Source organism: Kogia breviceps, chromosome 19 (assembly GCF_026419965.1).
Source record: "Kogia breviceps isolate mKogBre1 chromosome 19, mKogBre1 haplotype 1, whole genome shotgun sequence".
Lineage (NCBI taxonomy): Eukaryota > Metazoa > Chordata > Mammalia > Artiodactyla > Physeteridae > Kogia > Kogia breviceps.
Genome location: NC_081328.1, coordinates 49,431,280 through 49,452,944, shown reverse-complemented (window position 1 = coordinate 49,452,944; position 21,665 = coordinate 49,431,280).

The window sequence follows — 21,665 nt, the reverse complement described above, 5'->3', positions numbered from 1 at the left end:
TGAAAACAGGAATGTATATTCTGTACGTGGGCATCTGTGTCAGTGTCCTGTGGCTGCTGTAATAAAGCACCACAGACCGGGTGGCTTAAACACAGAAACCTATTGTCGCCCTGTCCTGGAGGCCAGGAGTCTGAGGTTTCTTCTTAGGCTCCTCTCCTTGCCTTGCAGGTGGTGTCTTCTCCCTGTGTCCTCACATGGCTGCCCCTCTGTGTGTCTGTGTCCTAATCTCTCCTTATAAGGTCACCAGTCATACTGGATTAAGGCCCATCCCAATGGCCTCATTTCAACTTAATCATCTTTTAAGAGACACTCTTTCCAAATATAAGCTGACGTGCTAGGGGTTAGGACTTCAACATATGAATTTGGGGGAGAGAGAATTCAGCCCACAACAGCATATATATAATAATAATACATTCTTAAAAAACAGAAATTCCCTTCGATCATTCTGTACAAGTTACACGAGCTGCCAGTTTTCTTACTTTGGATGCAATTGTTGTCTGAGGAAGCAGGCTCTAGTGGACATCCAGCCTTTCTTGAGCCCCTGCAGTGTTCCAAGTCCTGTCCTGGGCACTAGGGCACGTGGAAGATATTATGATTCCACTTTATAGATTGGGCAACAGCAACGGAGGTTAGGGGACATGCCCAGCCAACAGGTGGCAAAGCTGGGATTCAGATCCAGGTCTCTGTGTTAACGCTTGCTCTGTCCACACTGCCTCAACAGGCCACGTCTCTGGCTAGCTGCTGGCCGGTCAGAGCTCTCTCCCGTCTCTGCCCTGTCTCCGGTCCAGGTGTCACTCGGACTCTGAGTCCCAACCACACTGAGATGACTGGCTTTGTTCCTCCTGTCCTACCCTGGATAGCCATTGGGTCTGGGTTTGTTTCTGCTACAGATTTTCAGCAGAGCAGAGGTTAACTCTACTGGAAAGTGTATAATTAAGGTGGCAACGGAGGAAAGCACGCAGGGTGATTAACAGATAACGGCCTGATGAAAAATCACCCCATTTCAGTTCCTTTGCTAGCTTCCCTCCAGCACGTGGTTATATGAAAGGCCACGGCAGGTCTGACTCTGCTGTTGCTTTGTTGAAACCTGCTTCCAAAAAGGACTCAAGTAAGGCGAGCCCCCCACCCAGGCCGAGAGCCCCCGGCTGTTCAAAGTGGATATTGGTATTTGGGGAGAAAATTGTCCTGGTTTTAAAAAATAGGAGAGAGCTCTCCAGAAGGAACCTGAGATGAATTTTCAACGACTAGCAAGGTGTTTGGGACATTCCCTTGTCATAGTCTGGGTTTGCGGGAAACGTGCTCTAAGGCAGAGATTTGTGTGACAAAGTCTGTTGGGGAGAGGCCTGAGCACGAGCATCTCTGGAGAGTGAAGGTTGCAGCACTGAACGGACGGAGAAATGAAACTCTGATGCAGTTACAGCAAAGGCCCCTCTGATTCCAGGAAGCTCTAATGATTGACGATGCTGAACTTGCCTTCAGCTGCTTTTATATATATATATATATATATATATATATATATATATATATATATATATATATATATATATATATAAATATATATAAAAATTTGGTGAAGTGTCTGTCCAAATCATTTTCCCATTAAAAAAAAATTGAATTGCACCTGAAACTAATAGAACATTGTAAATCAACTATACTTCAATTTTTTTTTAACATCTTTATTGGAGTATAACTGTTTTACAATGGTGTGTTAGTTTCTGCTTTACAACAAAGTGAATCAGTTATACATATACATATGTTCCCATATCTCTTCCCTCTTGCTTCTCCCTCCCTCTCACCCTCCCTATCCCACCCCTCTAGGTGATCACTAACCACCTAGCTGATCTCCCTGTGCCATGCGGCTGCTTCCCACTAGCTGTCTGTTTTATGTTTGGTAGTGTATCTATGTCCCTGCCACTCTCTCACTTTGTCACAGCTTACCCTTCCCCCTCCCCATATCCTAAAGGCCATGCTCTAGTAAGTCTGTGTTTTATTCCTACCTCTAGGCTCTTCATGACACTTTTTTTCTTAGATTCCATATATATTCCATATATATTAAAATATATATAATAAATATATATTTATATAAAAATATATATAATAAATATATATTTATATATAATAAATATATATTTATATATAAATATATATAATAAATACATATTTATAAATAAATATATATAATAAATATATATATTTATATATAAATATATATAATAAATATATATATATTTATATATAAATATATATAAAAATTTGGTGAAGTGTCTGTCCAAATCATTTTCCCATTAAAAAAAAATCGAATTGCACCTGAAACTAATATAACATTGTAAATCAACTATACTTCAATTTTTTTAAAAAAATCCCTAAAAATTGAAAGAAAGAAAGAAAACTTAAAAACCGAATTGTTGATCTTATTATTATTGAGTTGTATATTCTGGTTACAGGTCCTTTATCAGATATGCATATGCAAATGTTCTCTTTCAATCTTTGGATTTGCCTTTTCTTTTTGTTTCTCCACACCTCCAACAGTGCCTGGCACTTAGTAGGTGCCCCAAATCCTTGGATGTTGGATGACCAGACGCAAACCTCTCCCGCCGGGGGCTGGATGGAGAGCAAGAGCGGTAGGTGGCAGGCACAGGTGTCTCTGATTAATAGAAATGGGGAAACACATTTCCACTTCCTTAATACATTCAGTTTTGTTGGCACCGTATTTCAAAATATAGAGGCCATGCAGGGGAGGCAGTAAGGGTTAGGACAATAATAATTGGGAACATTGGGCTCAGAAAGAGGAGAACCATCAGCCCTGGGTCTGAGGCCCGTCCTGCAGTCCGGATCATTCACGAGGGTCTTCCTGCAAGTCCCGTTCCCTCCTCACTTCCTCATCTGTAAACGGGGATGCTGACATCCACCCTGTGGGCCTCACAGAGGCGTCATAAGGATTCGAGAAGATCATCTGGGCAAAAAAAACCATAAACTTTACATAAAACTGTAAATTCACTACCTTAGTCATTCGGGAAAGAGTGACGTCAAGGAAAGACTTTGGATCATTCTGCATGTGAAGCCAAACTCTCCCTTAATGAGTTGTGTAGCCCTGGGTAAGGTAGACTAACAATAAATCACACTCTTGGCCGAGCCAGGCATCGTGGCGGCCACGGGTGCCGCTAACACATCCGACGGTCCCTGCGCGCAGCACGCGGGGTCTAGCGGGTATTGGTGCTGAACAAAGGCCTGAGTTAAAATGCAGCCCCCTGTGATGCAGCGGCCTCGATTATAAAAAGTAGCAGTAAAAATACCAATTGCACAGGCACAGGGGTCCCTCTTCTCATAATCTGGTCGTGGAGAGTAATTACCATGAACGAGGAAGCAAGGAAGAGGGCAAGACCCGGGGCCTTTGTCCTAACCAGACCCAAGTTCCTACCACCCCGCCACTTAACAGCTCCGTGGCTTTGGGCAAATGACCACCGCCTTGTCTCCATTTCCTTCTCTGTTGGGCAAAAGTGCAGTGCCTGCCAGTGGGGGCTATGAGGACCAGGTTCATGGTTCTGCAACCCTAGTCTCCATCCCTAATTTGAGAGATAGAATATGGCAAACGCCGTTGGTCCTGCGAGAAATGTGTGGCCTGTCACCTTGGGTCCTGCCACTGTCGTCGGGCAGCGTTTCCTGGGGCTCTACACGTGCTGTTCAAATTTTGCAAGTGTCAAAACCGGCCACCCTCCGTCCCCGACGAGGGCACGTCAGCGGCCAGCCTGGGTGATTTAATTTGGAAACAGCACCATTTCGACTTCTCAGTCCCCACTGCTTTTGCTGCCTTTGGCCCACGCGGCCCAAAGCTGTGGGTCACTTGCCAGGTGAGCGTGCCCCGGGTGGAAGGCGGCTTTGGGCTCCCACCTCCTGAGACTTGCGCAGAGACTGAGCGAGGTGAGCCTTTCTCCCTTTGGAGACGTGCGCACACGCCCCCGAGAGTCCCTGGCCCTCTTTATCAACAAGGAGCCTCTGCAGTTGCTGGCGCCGTCACCTGCTCAGCTCTCCAGCTCCGTGTCTGCCCTGGTGCCGTTAGCCTGGGCTGGCCCGGAGGGATGCTGAATGTCCATCAATGCTGGGGGACCCAAGGCTTCCTGGAGCCCTCCTCAAGGTGGAGGTCACCTTCTCCTCTCACCCGGCCCTGCCCCCTCGTGACCTCTCCTGCGCACTTGCCGCCCTGGGGCCAGAACAGTCAAAAGCCGTGGATTCCGGGCTGTGTGACTGGCCTTTCTTATGCTGACGGCCGTGGTCTGGAGCGCCCAATGCAAGGGTCCTCTCTGCTTTATTGGCCTGGGAAAGAAAATAGAGAGGGCGTCAGGGGGGGGGTATAGGGTCGGTCAAGGGTTTCTTCAAGGTGGGATGCAGACATGCACATTTGTAGAAGGAGGAGGGGAGAGACAGAAGCAGGAAGGAGCCCACCGAGACGGGTGGGAGGAGAAGGCTGATGGGGGTCATAGAGTGGGCAGCAGGTGAGAGCGCAGAACACCCCGGAAGCTGAACTTTGCGAGGGAGGGGCCTCGGCCATCACTGCTTGACAAGCCATCGGAGCAGAGGCGCTGCCTGAGACCTCTTCCGGCTGAGAGGGAGGCAAAGCCCTCTGATCGTCTGCCCGCCCCGTCCTCATCGGGGACGTGTTACACGGTGACCACAGTGGCTGTCCCGCTGCCCAGCTGCCCCTCAGTGCCCCCACGTGGGCCCCTGCAGCTGTGTGTGTAGGTGGCGGGAGGGACCTTCCCAACTTTACTTTGCACCTGGAAATCAGCACAAACCCTGCGGGCAGCCTGGGAGCGGGAGCCCTGGGGTACCAGGAGGAGAACGGAGCTGAGTGGGCCCAATCCTGGTGGGGTCCAGGACAAAGTGAAGGCCCCCGGTGACATGCAGTGACAGCAAAGCGGCTCGGGGAGCCCTTTCTGCTCAGGAGACTTTAAGGGGCGAGAAACTCCATTTCTGGAGCCTCAGAGCATCAGGAAAAATCGGTCTCCTGAGCCAGGTGGTGGCTCCGCTTGGACAGACAGCTGCCATGTGCCCTCGGCAAGCCTGTTTCTTGCCGTGAAATGGGGGTGCTGGGACTAAGCGTGGCCCCGGGCCCCATCAGGGGCTAAACTGCCCGGCCCTGCGGCTCGGAGCTTCTCCTCACTCCCCTAGAATTCTCTCTGCTCCTCTGAAGGCAGCACCAGGCGCCAGGCCCACCTGTCGCATTGAGGGGACACAGATGTTGCTGCCGGGGGCCTCCCACCTTGGTAAGCTCACCACCGAGGTGAGGAAATGGAAGAGTCCTTGGCTGCAGACACAGAATCCTCCCCGGCCAACAGAAGCAAAAGAGATTTATGGGCAGGCTCTGGTGCGGGAGGGGTGCTCACAGAGTTTGGGGTGCTGGCAGCAGGGGCTGCAGCTGTGGCAGCACCGAGAAGGACATCACCCAATTCCTGACCATCCTGAGCCCCCTGTTCAGGGATCAAAGTCCCAGGAGACTGTCTGGCTGAGCTCCGGACACGTCTACCCCTGGCTGTCCCAGGGCAGGGGATGCAGAACTGGTGCCTTTGTCTTCTGTGGAGGGAGGTGGGCACCCAGCATAACACTGCCCTGGGTACTACACCTCATGGGAGGGGGAGATGACACCCCAGGAGGAAAGCAGGATCCCCTTGTGGCAGCTTGAGCTCGGAGCTGGTGACAGGAAGCCCACGTCCGTTTGGCAAGATATCAAAAGAGAAAGCCTCGAGAGAAAGAGAGACCGGGGAAAGCAGAACCAGGTGAGATGCAGAATGTGGGCGGGGTGGGGCATGGGGGAGAGTGCAGAGCCGGGCAGCAACACGGCGGCAGGCCCTCCCCGGTCCAGGTTCCAGCAACTTCTGCAGACCGTGCATTCTATTTAGAAGCTTTGGCAGCTTGGGTTGAAGTTCAGACGGCGGTTCCACACAGAGCGCTAATCTCTGCTTCACAAAACACCCCCGAGAACACGACTGCTTGTTCCCACACTGAGCCCGCACAGGGAATCAGCGGGGCTCTGCCTTTTCTCTCGGTGGCCTCTGAGCCCAGCGTCCTGGGGCCCTGCTTTCACGCAGACAATCGGAGCGCATCTGCCGTGGCTTTGATCAGCCTGGATTGGGAAACCTCTAGGAAAAAAGGGAAAGTCCCCCAAATCTCCGTTCCACAGAGTCAGTCCTTATTTCGATCAAGAAGCCTCAGGTTCACATATTTCTATTCTTGGGGGCTGCGGTTTTTCCTCTTGAAAACTGAGCTGTTCAGTTGCCTCTTTGCACAGCCAAACGCCAGCGGAAGAGGAAGGGCCCAGACTATTTCCAAAGGGAGGGCGTGGAGGGTCCTGGCCGAGCCTGGGTTTGGACCCGGGTTTGGACCCGGCCGATCTTTCCCGGCTCATCCCAAAGTGGCTTTAAGCCAGGAGTCCCCTGGCCAAGAGGGCCTCGCCTAGCGTGGGGGTCTTCTCCCAAAGCCAGGTCCCCCTCTGCATGCCCTGCACCCACTCCCAGCCCCTGCTAATGCTTGAGGCTGGGTAGGGGGAACCAGCCCCTCTCTTTGCATTTCCCAGGCCGAGAGGTCTTCGTAGCCTCAGAGTCCTCCTTCTCCCACTGGAGTCTAGATTGGAGCCTCCTTGACCTGTGCCCGGACCCTCCGAGAGTCTTTTCTTCCTCAAGCTCCGATGGGTGCAGGTGGAAGCATTCCCCGGCCCTCCTCCACCCGCCCCACCGCCTGCTTTCCCTGCCCTTTCCCGCTGTTATTGCTTGTGTTGATTTGCATGCCATTTTGCTTGTGGTCTCCATAGCAACAACTACCGAATGGCCTAAGGATAATAGAGGGGCTCTGGGGTTGGTGGGGGAGCCCAACGACGAGGGATTTGACTTTTAAAAAATGAACACGGTGACTCCACTGCATGCTTGGAACGAGCGGGCAGCCCCTCCCCTGCCTTTCCATCCCTCCGGCCCCCTTGTGTCCCTCCCCCAAGGGCCTGGTCCCTACCTTCCGAGGGGGAGGGGAGGCAGCATCCTACAAGGAGCAGTGCCTCTGGCTCTAGAACAATGGAAGGAACAGAGGGAAGCAGAGGAGGCCAGGGAGGGGATGGGCGCACCCACCGAGGGCAACCAGAACCCTCCGAAAGCAGCTCCGTCTTATGATAAAAATCTCAAGCCAAAGTCTCGTCTTTTCTCTGTTGTCCATTTTGTCTCTTGTCCCACCGCTTCCTTCCACCCTTTCCAGCCTCCTTTTTGCAAAGAAAAACAAAATAAGACAAAACACAAAGCATTACTTCATGTCTTAGGGCCTAGCTTCTAGGTCCAGAATCCAGAAAAATAGCCCTCTAATTCCTTACATGTGTCCAGCCCTGAGCTGTTTACAAAATGCATTCACAGCCGCAGACCTCAAGTCCTGGTGAGGCTGGAGCCAGGCTGGGGAGACTGTCGTCGTTTAAAGATGAAAAAGTAGAGGCTTGGGGCTGGGGGGCAGGCGGGCGGTGGGGGGCGCCTGGCCTCCCCCAAGCCTGTGCGTCTTGCCACAGGAAACTGGAAACGTGTTCCCTATTTTGAATGTTTAACATATTCCCAGATAACTTCTCACTTCCTAGTCCCAAAGCTCTGTGAGTCAAGATCTACCCTGGACAGGGCTCCTGCCACCCCCTGCAACTCTGCCATCCTTGGCCTCTGCTGATGGCACTGATGTCACCTGGGACCGCGATGAGAGGGAGGGATGGGGAGTGGAGAACGTGCTGTAAAAAAACAACAACAAAAAAAACAAGCGTTGCTTGGGGAGCGGGAATAAGCCCATGCGTTGATCATTCCCTTAACAGATGCTGAAACGAGGCCCAGGGAAGTTAAGCAACTTTTTTGAGCATATGTGTGAGGGGACACAGATGCACGCGCACACACACACACATACAGTGTTTCTGTCGGGACCGTAAGTAACAAAAGCACGGGCCCCACCCGATAGAGGTCTTCCTACTGTGTCCTCAAGCCCAGCCGTGTTTAGTGTAGGGCAGGGGAGGGCAAACTATGGCTTGCAAGCCACATCCAGCCCTCTGCCTGTTTTTTCTAAACAGTTGTTGGAGCCGTGTGCCCATTTGTTCGCGTATAGTCCACGCCTGCTTTCATGCTACAAAAGCAGAACTGAAGAGTTGAAGCAGAGGCTGTATTGCTCGCAAGTCCTAAGATATTAATTATTTGTCCCTTTAAGAAAAAGTTGCCGGACTCCTGGTATAGGGGATTGGTTACAGGACTGTTCTCAGGTTCATTATTTTTCATTCCTACACAGTTGGGTCACCTGTTGTCCAACCACTACCTGTCAATCACTATTTGGGGAGAACCACTTATTTAAGGAATATTTATGGAACCTCTGCTATGTGCTAAGAACTAGAATAACCCAAGAACTACACAGAAGGAACACAGTGTCCTGCCCTCAAAGGGCTCACAGGATCCCAAGAGACTGACCACAGACACAGACACAGGATATAACACAGAAGGTGGACGGATGACCCAGTGCAGGCTGGAGCTGTGGTGGGAAAGGCCAGGAAAAGTTAGGGGCAGTTCCCAGTGGACGTGGCAAGGAGTTGAATCTCAAAAGACCACTAGCCAAGTGGGAAGCTGCCGCATGGCACAGGGAGATCAGCTCGGTGCTCTGTGACCACCTAGAGGGGTGGGACAGGGAGGGAGGGAGACGCAAAAGGGAAGAGATAGGGGAACATGTGTATATGTAAAACTGATTCACTTTGCTGTAAAGCAGAAACTAACACACCATTGTAAAGCAATTCTACTCCAATAAAGATGTTAAAAAAAAAAAAAAAAAGACCACTAGCCAGCAGCAGAGAGGAGAGTCAGATGCAGAGCTGGAAAGAGGCGTGGGTGTGCTCGGTCTGGGATACACGGAATAAGAGGTGCTAGTGACATAGCCAAGTGGAGATGAACCCAACACCATTGTTTGTATAAGGGTCCGGCATGCGGAAGCGAGAGTCTGCAGATGCAGGGTTATTACCATGTGGCTGGTGTGGTAGAGCATGACCAATGTACTAGAGAGAGGTTACGCTGGGAGAGGAAACCTTTTTTTTAAATTTTATTTATTTATCTATGGCTGCATTGGGTCTTCGCTGCTGCTCGTGGGCTTTCTCTACTTGCGGCAAACGGGGGCTACTCCTCGACTCGGTGCGCGGGCTTCTCATTGCGGTGGCTTCTCTTGTTGCGGAGCACGGGCTGTAGGTGCACGGGCTTCAGTAGTTGCGGCACGCGGTCTCAGTAGTTGTGGCTCGTGGGCTCTAGAGCACAGGCTCAGTAGTTGCGGCACACGGGCTTAGTTGCTCCACCGCATGTGGGATCTCCCCGGACCGGGGCTCGAACCCATGTCCCCTGCATTGGCAGGCGGACTCTCAACCACTGCGCCACCAGGGAAGCCCCGGGAGAGAAAAACTTTAAATGGGAAGTTCAAGGTGGGTCTTTCTGCGGCACAAGCCGTGTCACAGCCTTACACAGCCTTTGTGGTGATCTTCTCAGTAACCGGCCAGAAAACAGAGCAGAGCCTTGCAACACCTCACAAAAATCCGGAAGTCTGACTCTGAACCCCAGGTTTGGCCAAACTACTCAGGCCCCATAGACTTCCACACTTGCCTCCAGAACAGCCCTTGCCCCACAGACGCGAGGGTGACATTATCGCGTCGATGCTCCCTGCTCTCGGAGAGCGGGGGACGGTCTCCCTCAGCTCAGCAACCCCGGGGCTCTGCATAGCGCCTGATGTATACATAGCGGGGGCTCAATAAATGCGCCTGCGATGATTGGCGGTCTCAGTGCAGGGTGCATGTTTGCTTCTTCTCCTAAGTTTCCATGAGAGTAACGTAGGTGGATTTGGGCTGCAGGGCAAACAGTTGTTAGGACAATCGCTGCAGGCATACGGTGGGCCCGTTGCTGAAGATTAGCCGACGGAATACTCCGCGACAACGGAAAGGTCCTGCATCTGCACCGCCCAGTACGGTGGCCACGGGCCTCCTATGGCTATCCAGCGCTGGATATGTGGCTAGAGCAAAGGGGGAGCGGAATCTTACATTTTCTCTCTCATTGCAGCAGATTTTAGCGTAAATAGCTACACGTGGCCAGAGATTTCCGTTCTGGACAGGACGGCTCTGGAGGCTGTTGTCATGTGCCAGGAGCTTCTACCAGGGGGCCTAGGTCCCCTACCTCCGTGAAGTCCCTGGGAAGTGCCGGCTATGGGGACAGACACCCCGTCTGCTGAGTTGACAGATGCAGGCAGGGGGAGGGTGAGTTGACCTCGAAACAGCTGGCTTTGCTCAAGGAGGATTCCCGTTCCCCCACCTCTCGCCGCCGCCCCCCGGACCTGGCACGTGGGCAGCGTGTTGGACACTTGGCAACTGCCACCACTCTGCTTGCCAACTCCCAGCCGCCGGCCCCCCTGCCTCCTTAATTAGCTCAGGGGCAGCAACTGCATCTCCCTTCACCAGGATCGGGAGCCGGTATCCTGACAAGCACCAGACCTGATGGAGTGGAGAGCAAGCTGCCGGCACAGGCCGGGCACCACCCCCTCGTTGGGGCAGCCTCTCCATCCCACCCTCCCCGCACCCCCAGAACCTCCGCCAAGCTCAGTCCCTGGGCTCAGGGATTTGCATCTCCGTTAAGGGGCGGCTTCTGGCTTCTGGGGATCAGGCTGTGCTGAGTGACATCTCCATTCTGGGAAGGCCATCAGCCTGGAGGAGGGGCTGAGCAGAGAAGGGAGAGGCAGGGCTGGAGGCCAGCTCCACCTCGCTCCTTCTCTGCTCTGGTCTCGGTTTCTAATGGGCTTGGATTCACTCTGCAGGAGAAACGGAGGTTCCTCTCCAGGGAACAAGGGGCACCTCAGCCTGCACGGCCTGCCCAAACCTCTCTGCTGCCTCCACCCCGGGTCCTACCCTTAAGACATCTGGTCCTGCAGTCTCACCAGCGGGTGCTGGTAGGCCTGCAGATTTCCAGGCCCCAAACCCAGCCATTTCAGCCCCGAGATTGGGAACAGGGCCTGGGAATCTGCCCGCTTAACAATCCCCCAAGGTTCTCCTGCAGCTGGAGGTCCAGGAGCCACGCGGAGAACCCTAGCTCTGTCAACCGGGGCGTGGCCGGGCTGGAAGGGACCCCGGCCTCAGCTCACCAGGCCCGTGGTGCAGACAGGCAAACAGTAAGAGGGACTGACCGCGGCAGCCGGCTGGAAGGGACGGAAGAGGAAACTGAGGCTCCCGGGGCTCCCCTTCCTCTCAGAGGCAGGACAAAGTGTCCTGAGGCACAAGGAGCCCCGGGAGGGGTCATGTGGCCTGTCCCCTGCCCCTAATCATGGGGGGGGGGGAGGAGCTGGCCCGAGGACGAGGATGGAGGACCGAAGCCCCCTCTGCGTCCCCGCCCCCTGCAGGTAAACGCATCTGTGCTTGTTTCCCCTCAGGGATGCGGTAGAGAAGCCGGCTGACCTTGGCCTGTCCCAACCCTCAGATGACCCTTCCTGGCCCAGGCCCTGACTGGATCCCGGAGGCCCTGCTCTGAGGGGCAGGTGCTCCCCAGGAGACGGGGAGGTAGACGAGGATAGGAGGCAGGAAGCAGGACCGCGGGAGAGCAGCGCGCCTCCAGCCTCCTGACCTCTCGCCTTCCAGGCCCTGCAGATACTGCCTCTTCTACTTGCTGCTCACCCCTTGAAAGGCCCCAGGTGGCCCGATCTGCAAACAGGGCTGAGTAAATAAACACCAGGGAGTACCTGGCCTGTGGAAGGCTCCCTGCTGTCTGTGAAAAGGGAGGGAGGGCAGGGAGGTGGGGTAGAGAGGGGAGGGAGGGAAAGGGGGGGGGCACTTTGTACAAAAGCTGGTGGAAGAGCAGAAAGAAATGCTGAACTGGAAACTAGAAGTCTCGCATTTTGGTCTCTGCCCTCTCCTTCACTAGCAGGGCAACCTCGGGCCTCCTCCCCTCCAGACCCTCTGCTGAAGGGCGGGGGACTCTCTCCAGACCTCGGGTGGGCCCAGGTGCCCTGACATCAGCTTTGACATCCTAGGATTCCAGCCTTCTCACTGCCAGGCCGCGGGGATCTTCTCCAGAAACGGAAACGGATGGTGGGCGTTTATGGCATCTGGGCTCCCTCCCAGGCTCCCTAGTGGGGCAGGGAGGAAGCATCGCCTTCCAGCCCCAAGCAGGTGAAGCTCATCAGTAATGACAGGGAAGGATGTCAGGCTGTGTCCGAAGCCACCAGAGGCCCAGCAGCCCGCCGCGCTTTGTCATAAAATATGTTGTCACCTGGCGAAGGATCATCACCGATGAAATATTTCAGGAGACAAAAACAAGAGGTGCATTGATTTTTCCATGAGGTCAGACCACTTCTGGGAGGCCTCTTGTAACTCAGTTGTCATGGGGTCTCTCCCTGAACATCCATTTAGCCTGTGATGTCAGCAGCCTCTGACCCGGGCTGCTCCTTGCAGAGACCAGCGCCATCCTCTGGCCTTCCCGGACTCTGCAGAGCAGAGATGACCCAGGTCCAAGGAAAATTTCCTCTCTGGACTCCCCCAAAACGGTGCTGAGGAAGGTCTGCAAAGGTGACTCCAGAACGGCCTCTGCTGATGAGCAAAGTTGGTCATTAGTTAAGTTAATGACTCATGCAGAAGCACCTGCCAGCCCCCCCCCCCCGCCGACCTCCACCCCCATCTGCAAAGCTGAAGCCGGAGTGCTCTAACATACAGCATAGTAAGAGAAAGTTGAGGCGTAGTGAGGCCAACAGATCAGGAGAAAACTGCCAATGAAAAGATAGTTTGTGACTCACGGTTCCCGAGAGGACGGGGCACGCCGGGCCATGGAGGGCCACATGGGAAAACACCAGGTGTTCAGGGGCCCAGAGTGTGAGAGCCCCATAGAGGAGGTAGTTGGAGGCATGAGCTCTGGATTGTTCTGTTTGTATATAAAAAGCCCACACTCAGGTGAGGGCTTCCCAGGTGGCGCAGTGGTTGAGAATCTGCCTGCCAATCCAGGGGACATGAGTTCGAGCCCTGGTCTGGGGAGATCCCACGTGCCGTAGGGCAACTGGGCCCGTGAGCCACAACTACTGAGCCTGCACATCTGGAGCCTGTGCTCCGCAACAAGAGAGGCCGCGACAGTGAGAGGCCCGCGCACCGCGATGAAGAGTGGCCCCCGCTCGCCGCATCTAGAGAAAGCCCTCGCACAGAAACAAAGACCCAACACAGCCAAAAATAAATAAATAAATTTAAATTCATTCTATTAAAAAAAAAAAAAAAGGACACTCAGGTGAGTTGTTTACAATCTCTAGAAATTGGCTAACCCTGGAAGGGTGTCTCTCCAGTACGTGCAAAGACCCAGATGTCAAAGCATCAGAAATCCAGACAATAAAAGACATGGTTAATACACAGAGCTGAAGTGGCTGTCCTTTATTTGCAGATGAAAATTAGAATCTATACAATATAGCTGACACCTAAGCAGACTTTCTAACGTTTTTGTGGGTCACAACAGGTCCCTTTCAAGAATAGGATGGATGTCGAAAAAACAAACAACCCGGGACTTTGCAGGCAATCCAGTGGTTAAGACTCCGGGCTTCCATTGCAAGGGGCACGGGTTGGATCCCTGGTCAGGGAACTAGATGTATGCCGCAACTAAAGATCCTGCGTGCCGCAACTAAGACCCGGCGCAGCCAAATAAAAAAATATTTTAAAAAGAAAAAAAAAAAAAACAGAGTAAGCCCAAAGATTTGGGCCGGACCTGAGTTCTGGTTCCATGGTTGCCACTGACCAGCTACTGGACTTAGAGCAAGTTACTCTCTCAGCCTCAGCCAGCTCTTGGTTAAATGACAATGATAAGCCCTCCATGGTATAATGAAGAACATATCTGGTCTTTGTCCCCAGTTCCTGGCACAGAACTTCAAAAACTCTTGGAATTGTCTGCGTGATGGGAGAGTCTTTGTTGCTAATGAGATGACCCAATGGTAGGTTCCTAGATGGCTTCGGGATGGGGACTGGTCACCAGAAAGACAAACCATGTGAAAAGAGGGTTGGAACTTTGGACCCAAGGTTTGGAGAGGGGAGGGGAGGCTGGAGATTGAGTTCAATCATGCAATTAATGATGTAATCCACCATACCTGTGTAACGAAACCCCAGTAAAAATTCTGGACACCAAGTTCTTGATATATTCTAGATATTAATCCCTTATCAGATACATGATTTGCAAATATTTTCCCCCATTCTGTACCTTTTTTTTTTTTTTTTTTTTTTTTTTTTTTGCGGTATGCGGGCCTCTCACTGTTGTGGCCTCTCCCGTTGCGGAACACAGGCTCCAGACGCGCAGGCCTAGCGGCCATGGCTCACGGGCTTAGTTGCTCCACGGCATGTGGGATCTTCCCAGACCAGGGCACGAACCCGTGTCTCATACATCGGCAGGCGGATTCTCAACCACTGCGCCACCAGGGAAGCCCTATTCTGTACCTTTTTACTCTGTTGATAGACTCTTTTGATGCACAAAAGCTTTCAAGTTTTATGAAGTCCAGCTTGTCTATTTCTTTTTTTGTTGCCGTGCCTTTGGCATCATAAGAAGTCATTGCCAAATCCAATGTCATGAAGCTTTTGCCCTATGTTTTATTCTAAGGGTTTTATAGTTTTAGCTCCTACGTTCAGATCTCTGATCCATCTTGAGTTAATTTCTTGTATGCGGTGTTAGGACTGTCATTGGCCTTGACAGTCGAAAATTGTCATTAAATTTGTCATTTGTCATTTTCGAAATTTGTCGAAATCATTTGACCACGTGTGTGTGTGTGTGTGTGTGTGTGTGTGTGTGTTTATTTTTAGGCTCTGTTCTATTCTATTGGTCTATATATGTCTGCCTTTATGTCAGTACATTGCTTTGATCACTGTAGTTTTGTGGTAAGTTTTTTATTATTTATTTATTTATTTATTTTGTGGTACACGGGCCTCTCACTGTTGTGACCCCTCCCGCTGCAGAGCACGGGCTCCGGACACGCAGGCTCAGCGGCCATGGCTCACAGGCCCAGCCGCTCCACGGAACGTGGGATCCTCCCGGACCGGGGCACGAACCCACGTCCCCTGCATCGGCAGGCAGACTCTCAACCACTGCGTCACCAGGGAAGCCCTTGTAGTAAGTTTTGAAGCTAGTGGAGCTTCCCAGTTGGTGAACACATGGATGTACCAGGAGAACGATGTGTCCTGATTCCACAGAGAGAGGGCACGGAAGCTGTGTATCCAGGAACCTTCTGGATCTTGCCCTATGTGTAACCTTTATAATAAAACTTTAAGTAAAAGTATAGCACTGCCCTGATTTCTGAGTCATTTTAGAGAATTGTCAAACCTGAGGAGGTCGTGAGATGAAACCCCTGAATCTATAGCCAGCTGGTTGGAAGTGAGGGTGGCTTGGGGACCCCTGGCTGGCCTCTGACATCGAAGCAGTCTTGTGAAGGACTCGGCCCTTCCTTTGTGGGGTCTGACAATAACTTGGGGTGGGTAGTATCATACTTGAGTTGGAGTCCACCCAGCTGGGGTGGAAACAGAACGCTCTCATGAGGTGTTGTAAAGATTCAATGAAATAATGAAGGTAAAAAGTCAGCCCAGTGCCCAGCCCACACTGAAAACTTTGCAAATGGTAGCTCTTACATTTGACTGTTTTAACAAATTCTTCTTCTGTTTCTGTCAATGGAAGGAGGGCTGAACACGAAGGCCAGTCGTGGCTTCTAAATGGCCACAAGGCCTCGAGGGGGCCACATCACCTCTTAGTCCTCTGTTTCCTTGTCTGTGAAATGAAGATACTCAACAAAATCACTTCTAAGTTGGCCTCGGGCTCCAAAATCTATGAATTGGCATGATAAAATTTTACTGAAAAGTGTGCTTTTAAATCTCAGAAATATAGCATTCGATGGTTCTCTGGGCTTCCTCATTAATAAAGAATTCCAGCTCAAGAAAGAGATCCATTGTCATGGGAGATCATTGAATGGCAGCGCGCTCAACCCCTCTGTAACTGACGCTGACATTCGAACCACAGGGGAGGCAAAAGCATGGCCATTCTCCAGGTGAGACTCCCCCAGATTGCAGGCAAAGCACCCGAAGAATCCAGTGTTATGGAGGCAGCTCCTTTCTTACACGGGCAAGTGTCTGTTCTCCCAGACTCGAGATAACGAGGTACCCAAGCAGCCGGGATTTGAGCAGGGCTCTTCTGCAGCCCATATTTGACGTCCGTCATGGGGGCTAGCGTGATTTTAAAACACCGTGCAAATCATCCAAGACTGAGTTGGGCTCTGCTGAGTGTGTTACATATATTTCATCGCATTCTGATCCTTTTAAGCCTGTAACTGTGAGCTCTGCAGATGCAGGAGGCCTACGTGCCCCTGTGAAGTGCTGTCTCCCCAGGTCACTACAAGCATCCCCTCCTCACCCTCCCATTCCCTGTCACTCCTTCTTTGCTGCCACCCACACGGCAGACCTGTCTCTTGCTGTCTCTCGTCTGGCTCCCTTGGGCCAATGCCTCAAAATCTTCTTTGCTTCCAGTCCAGGCTCAAGGTTTACTTGGGGTCCACTTCCCTGCACAGCTGACCTGGGGTGCAGGACTGGGCCCACTCCTCACTGTGGAGGGAGGGGAGACCATCAGGCAATGGGGCTTCCCTCCGTCCTGGAAGGTTCAGTGGGGCTGGGACAGTGGTTGTTTCTGCTGGTGACCATCCTGGCTCCCCCAAACCATGCCTCAGATTCATACCGTGTTCCTACTCCAAGGATCTGAGGCATCTTCTGGGGGGGAAAAAAAACTGTTTACCAACGAGGAAGGGGCTTGAAGCCTACAGAGGGGAAAGGCCTGGCCCCAGCTTACATCTTCTACGTGGACCTACTCCAAGGATCTGAGGCATCTTCTGGGGGAAAAAAAAACTGTTTACCAACGAGGAAGGGGCTTGAAGCCTACAGAGGGGAAAGGCCTGGCCCCAGCTTACATCTTCTACGTGGACAGGTGTGAGTTCCGGGGTCCCCAAGACCAGCCTCAGGTTCGATGATTCACTAGCAGTACTCACAGAACTCGGCAAAGCCGTTACGCTTCCACGAGCACAGTCTATCCCGGGGAAAGGACACAGATGAAAGTCAGCGGTGGGAAGAGGCGCCCAGGGCAGCGTCCAGGCGATACCAGGCGAGAATATCCAGGTTCCTCTCCCAGTGCAGCCACGTGGACGTTCCCCAGTCCTCCTGCAACAAGGTTTGATGGTGCTTACCGAGCATTGCCGGCCAGGGATGCTCTCCTGAGCCTTGGGGTCCAGAGCGTTCGTTGGGATTTGATCACGTAGACACCACTGACCACCCACGTGGCTGACCTTTGTCTGTGGCCCCTTCAGAGCCAAGCAGCCTGGGGCACCCACGCATTGTTGGCACAGACTATGCAATGTGGCCCAAGGTCCCCAGGTGAACAAAGACCCTCCTATCAGGCAGGACCTTCCGAGGCCTCAGACATGACCTCCCAGGAGTCAGCACCAAGGGTCAAACCTCTCTCTGGGTCAGGTTAACCCTTTACTGCACAGAAGGGACCCCATCGTCCTCCTCCATAGCTACTAGGGCCTGTAGGCACACAGCAGATGCTTAATAGTAAATGCTTAGTGAACTGAAGGCATTACTTATTGGCTCTTATTTTCCTCTGGACTCCTCAGACGTGATTCTCTCCACTTCCTTCCCAGACTGTCAGACATCTCCAGCAGCACACTGCCAAGAAACGGGAAAGAGGGGGGGAAATGTCCCTAAATAGCCAAAATCGGTATAACACAGTCATATCCTTATCAGCCAGAAACTTGGGTCTCACTCACAAACTACTCATTTTCGTATCCCTGCTCTGTTTGAGTACAAATGGTTGGGTTTTACAACCCACAGCACGTTAATTACGGGGGAGAAGAGGAGCCAGGAGACAGGGCAGAAGCATCCATCTCGGAACCAGCAAGAATTGAAAGTAGGCAAGAGGAGGGAGTTGAAATCATGAAAAATACTTGCGAAAGCAAACATTCTGAGTCTGGGACCGTTCTGTGCAGGGGCGGGCAGTTCCTTACAATCCAATCACCGTGGGCGTGACTGGGCCCAACCAGAGGGTCGTGATGAATCACCAGAAGCATCATTCCTGAAACTTCACCGAAAGGTTAAGTGTGACTTGTCATTTAGGAAGGTCATGCCTTTTCAAGGGAAGATGGTAAACTTGTGGTTGGTGGGAAATGCTCGGGCCTGGAGTATTTGCCTTCCCATCAGCGCTGCTTAAGAGCAGCCGTGTATACCTTCTACTCTCTTAGAAACTTCTACTCCTCTTCCACCTACCATTGCACGTCGCTGTAACTGGACACGAAATCTACCGAGAACTCAGTCCCCAAGCACTACACACGCTTCTGCCTGGAAGGGCTCCCCTCCCAGGTGGGCCAGCCTTGGCTATTCCCGGGATAGTACCTGTGAAAGTCATTTCTGGACTGCTGGTGACCATCAGGCTCCCAGGAAAGTGCGTGCGTGTGCGTGCGTGTGTGTGTGTGTGTGTGTGTGTGTGTGAGGGGAGATGATTTAAAGACTCAGACAAGGGGCCACACAATGTGTTGAGGCCTGGAAACGCCTCTTGGTACCATCGGCCCAGCCCCTGGGCCTCCCTCTCCTTCCCCCGTCACTTTGGGCCAGCATCCCGCAGGGTGACAGGTCTGGTACATTTTCAAGCTCCCAGGAAGAGTAAAGCTGGCTCCCGGGGGACCAAGCAGAAAGTTCTCACTGCACTTTGAAGCCCTGGGACTTAGATTCTCTGAAACAGACCCAGAGCTCTTGGGAGTGACTGAGGCCTAAACCCAGGATCGGGACCAGCTAGTGGACAACAGTCTGATGTCACCCAGACGGGCCGTGTTTCCCTGCTGGGGAGCGAGCGTGGCTGTCTTCCAACCCGGACTTCCTGTCGTCCTGCTCCTGGTCCCCGGCGACATTTTCCTCCTTCACACCCTCTTCTAAGCAGCCTCCCATCCTCTCCAGCCCAGACCCGAACGCCCTTGAATCTACTCAGACCTTGCCTGTCACTGGTCCCTTGTCACTGACCTCTGTCCACACGGTACCCCGACACGCAGACTGTGCCCGCCCCCTGCCTGTGTCCTTAGCCAAGACTTCTGTCTAGCAAACGCATCGCCTTCCCACCCATCGGAACGCTGTTTGCCTCACGGACCCCTGTGAAAATGTGATGGACACCATAGACCAGAAGAGAGCCACACATGGCACTTCATGTGTAAGCTTAGGGGGCCTCAGACCTCCCCCAAGTTCATCCACAAGCCCCTGAAGGTCTACAGACCCAACTCAAGGCCAAGACCCCTGAATCCAGGTCAGAGGTCCTTTCTACACGAACGTCTCTGTGGCCCATCTCCTCATCGGCCAACTTTTATCAAGGGGCTGCTGTGTGCCGTGGATTGGGGTGGGCACCCCCGGAACCGACTGACTGAGGGGAGCCTCTCCCACTCGCTGGGCCCTCGGCTCAGGCCTTTATCGGGGCCCCGCTCATCCATTCGCACATTCTGCGTTCACGTGACCATCTCCCACCCACACCACCAAGCCTCCTAGGGCAGACATGCAGTACATCCATGTTTGAGACCAGCGCGGGGTCACGGCTCAGGAAAAGTTCTCCAAGTGCATGAGCGAACGCGGTCAGGGGAAATGTTCAGTTGGGGGCGCTACGTCCGAGGCCGGTTCGTTGGAAGGAGATTCCCTTCAAGGCCTCTGCCTGGACTTCGCCTGACTACCACCAAGGACCCAGCAGTTCCTGTTAAGAGGCGTGGCAGTCTGGCTCCAACGCTGCCTTCATTTCTCGCTTTTGTGCTTTACCCAAAAGTGCTTTCTATTATGTTATTATTTGTACTCGTGAGTGGGTATATAAATCGTTCTCTCTTTATGTTACAGTGCGGTCAGGAAAATTGAGTATTCGTCTCTCCTTTTAGCTTGTGGTCATAATACCTTCACGGGGTAACTCTTCAGTTTTGCAAAGTGATCGTAGACACATCCCAGCCTCCCAACAGCTCTGTGAAATAAGTGGGTGATGGCTGTTCTCTCCAGTGTTAAGACAGGCAACCGCAGCTTCCAAAGGTTAAATTACTTGCCCAGGTCTCGCGGTTACTATGCAGCCATAGTAAAGACGCCCTCCCACCCCTTGGCTCCCAGGCAGTTCTCTGCCCCCGGCCCACAAAGCCCCTTCCCCTCTTTCTCTGCCCTTGCCCTTCCTCCTTGGAGAACTTGATCAGCCAGGCCGCCCGCCCCCAAGATTACACCTTGCAAGAGCTGATTCTGCACATCCAACGCCGTGTTCAGTCATATCACGTTGGCGGTGGGGATATTTACACCATGGAAATTGGCAAAGGCCCGATGTCCACCCCCAGCCTCTATCCAGTTGCCTTTATCTCATTCCTCTTCCACCAGCTGGTCCTGGTCAGAACCTGGAGTTTTCGTGTCTCAGAGAGAAACGCACCCTGTCCTTGGAGCCCCTTGGAGTAAGGGCTGGGCTAGGCTGTGTCGGGAAAGGTGGGGCTGCCAGCTGGAGGTGAAAGAAGCCTCTCTGGGAGGGGCGGGAGGCAGCAGCCAGGAGTTTAACCGCGATGAGCCCTTGAGCTCATTTTCTCCCGGTCAAGCCTCCTTCAGAGCCTCCTTGTAAATGCCAGTCAAACCTTACGATTTTCCGCTTTCATTATTCAGCGGGGAAGAGGCAGATGAAAAATACATGATGGCATCTTCCAGGTCGGATCGCTCAGCGTGGCAAGGGTGTTTATCAAGGGTCCTTGTTCCTGATGCGACGGCTGGGATATGAAGCTGGGCCCCCCTCCCTCCCAGCCCCCTCAGCCTCTCCAGACCGCATGCGGGCGTCTGCCGTCTGGGAAACGCAGGCACAGTTCCTGCCAAAAGAGGCAAGGCCTTTGTGCTTTATTGAAAGAGACAGGATTTATTTTCATTTTCCTTTGCCTCCTATGCTTTGAGGTTCCCTCAAGCCAGGGGATTCGGGAATAAGCAAAGAAATCGGATGCCCCATCAGAGTGGCTTTCTGGCTAATTGCCTCGGTGAGGATTAGCTGTGCACCCTCTCCTGCTTTGAAATCTGCTTTCTCATTAGGCCTTATTGATCCTCAGGTAGGATAATTCCCAGCTCCCCTCCCCTTTTATTTTAGGGAAACTTCTAGGAATCTCACTCTTGCTTTGGACAGAGGTTCTGTGCAGCGGTGGGATGTGATGTTTTAGGACGGCCTGGGCCACGCTGGCTCTGTTCCCATCCTGGGCTCACCTTTGCCCCCAGCCCCTGCTCAGTCCTCCCTGACTGATGGACCCAGCACAACTTGGCCCCAAAGGCACCAGGCAGAGGAACAATTTCTCTAGGCGACCCCTGCCTGTGCGCCAGGCAGGGGGCGCCTAGAGAAGTTGTGGTGGGTTCTGGAGCAGGGTTTCAGGACCGTACATTGCTCTTGGACCCCCCCAGTGTGCTGCAGCTCCTCGCACAGACCTGAGAGAGCTCATTCTGCACATCTCTTTCTTTCTTTCTTTTTTTTTTTTTTTTTTTTTTTTTTTTTTTTTTTTTTGCGATACGAGGGCCTCTCACTGTTGTGGCCTCTCCCGTCGCGGAGCACAGGCTCCGGACGCGCGCAGGCTCAGCGGCCGTGGCTCACGGGCCCAGCCGCTCCGCGGCA